This window comes from Echinops telfairi, unplaced genomic scaffold, assembly GCF_000313985.2.
Source record: "Echinops telfairi isolate 266 unplaced genomic scaffold, ASM31398v2 ScPeMD7_29;HRSCAF=101, whole genome shotgun sequence".
NCBI classification, from domain to species: Eukaryota; Metazoa; Chordata; class Mammalia; order Afrosoricida; family Tenrecidae; genus Echinops; species Echinops telfairi.
This window is the reverse complement of record NW_022103926.1, coordinates 10,198,558-10,200,988: the sequence shown is the minus strand read 5'-3', so window position 1 is coordinate 10,200,988 and position 2,431 is coordinate 10,198,558. Positions and strand designations below refer to the sequence as shown.

The window sequence follows — 2,431 nt, the reverse complement described above, 5'->3', positions numbered from 1 at the left end:
TTTTTTTTTAACACATCATAATTAAGCATTTATTACATGTTTATACTGTTTAAGAGAGAAAGCAATTGCAGTGGTATTTCAGAAGCTATCCCTCTTTTAAAATGCAATATATGCTCATAGATTCTAAGTAGTATTTTAAAATATATGGTATCTCCAAAAGAAAATGCTCAACTAAAGATAAATTTTAATGTAAGTAAAATGGTACAAGATACTAAAATTAAAGTCATCATGGGATTTTTCACAGCACATTATGGAGATTTGCATCGTCACTCTTGAACAAACCGTTCAATAACTCATTGGTAATCTTCCACAAGTTCCTGAAAGGTTTCTTCCAGCTATTCATGGTGCATGCTTATTTGGTTCATCTGATTTGTCAGTTCTTCTGGTATGAGATGTTTTCTCATCTTTGCAAGATCTCTCTGCGTTTTCTGATAGGGACTAATCGATCCTCTTGTATTGTTCAGCATCACTCATGCCAGTTACCAACAGCCGCAGAGTTCCATAAATCCATCTAGTATGTTGCTTATTAATCTTGATCTTTTGTGCCTCTATTGCCATATTATCATTAAATCCTTGTATTCACTTTTCCTGAGAAAAACAAGGCAAATCTTGATAAAGTTTCCCAAAGCACAAAGCCTCTTACTTTCACAGTTTTCACATCAGCAGTTCTCAACCTGTGGGTTGCGACCCCTTTGGGGGTTGAATGACCATTTCACAGGGGTCGCCTGATTCATAATAGTAGCAATATTACAGTTATGAAATAGCAATGAAAATAACTTTATGGTTGGGGTGTCACCCAATTATGAGGAACTGTATTAAAGGCTCCTGGCATTAGGAAGGTTGAGAACCACTATTATAGATGGATCTTTTGTTGTAATTTCAAGAACAGAAAGAGAGCCAATTTATATCTCTGAGCTGTTTCAAGCAGCTGAGCACCATGGCCTTGAACTCAAAAGAGTCGATACCAGCATCTGACTTACACATGGCTGGGTTTTATCTGTATACACAGTAATTATAAACTCTCAAGTAGCCGACAGTCACAAAGTGCATAGCTCCATTCTTACTATACTGCTCAAATACTAGAAAAGCAGTGCCATCTTTCATCATCCACGTCGCTGAAGCTAGCAGTTTTAATAAACTACATAAAAAAGGTCTGGAGCCTTTCATGATATTCTCGAACGTCTCTACATGTCATGCCAGCCTTGCAAATCTGAGAGGTAAAGTTTTCTCCTCCTGTTGGACTGCGAACAGAGTAGGTACGGCGTAAGGTTCCAAATGACTTGACATCAACCTCCTTTTCCAGCAAAGAAAGCAAATCGTTTGTGTTTGCAAAATTCAGGCACAACGGTCTATCTAATCTTGCCCTCAACATCATTAGCCTCTATATAATCAATATTCTCATCAACTTTAAACATATACTCAACACAGAACATTGTTGACAGGCTACCAGTAATATACTGTAAAAGGATCTTCAGACCCTTATAACCAAAAGCCGTTTCACTAATTTTAGTTCAATTGCTGTGTTGGTATTACATTTGCCATTCTGCCAATTTCTTTGCACTCTTATATTCAACCAAAAATTTCTCCAAATTCCTGTTTCTGAACAATGAGGATCTGTGACTGAAGAAGGATGAATTATCCCACACACTCCCTAGCCGGAAATCTCTACCTTTCCATATAAAGTTGGTTGATTGGCTTTTCCAGCCCTCTGAAGAATGATGCTGGGACTCCGATCAGATCGGCATATGAACAGGCTGCTTTGGGTAATGTGATAGGTCAACTTCCCTAAGCCAGGATGCTCAGAAGGGTGGCAGTCAGACCATCGCTATCAGGTACAGATGTCTGATGACCTCTCTTTCAGGCTGTGGCCCATTTCATATCTATAAATAAGACTGTTGGGAACTGGCTATCCTCCCCCGCCTCCTACTGACCCAGATCCTGCATCTGGGTCCTTGGGACTTAGGTCAGTAGTACACAGTGTGGCCTGACAGCCTTGGGAGTTGTAGGCGGCCTGCCATGTTGCTTGCTGATATCAGATCCACTCAAATCTGCCTCCACTGGCCTGTGGTTCCCACCTCCTGCTTGGTCCTTCTGCCTCCTGGTTCATCTTCCTGCTTCCTGGTTTTCCTGCACTGGCAGCGCCTCAAGCATAACATCTGACTCACGTACGTGAGCTCACTTAGGTCGGCTGTTCTGCAGCCATGTGGACCATGTTCTTTCTTTCTTTGATTAACTTGTTCCTTTCCACGGAAATCTTTAGTAAAAGGCGAAAGATTTACAGTGAACCCTCGTTTATAGCGGTTAATCGGTTCTAGACCCTACTGTGATAAATGAAATTCCGCGAAGTAGGATTCCTTATTTGTAAATCAAATATTTTTGTAGTTAGAACATAGAGGACATGAAAAAACACCCTTTAGTCACCATTACACTT

The 2,431-nt window shown here is 40.3% G+C and overlaps 1 pseudogene; it reads right to left on the bottom strand.

The window, feature by feature from the left end:
* Positions 1-266: 266 nt before the first annotated feature.
* On the bottom strand, positions 267-2,107 carry LOC101641277 (annotated as a pseudogene).
* Positions 2,108-2,431: the final 324 nt, after the last annotated feature.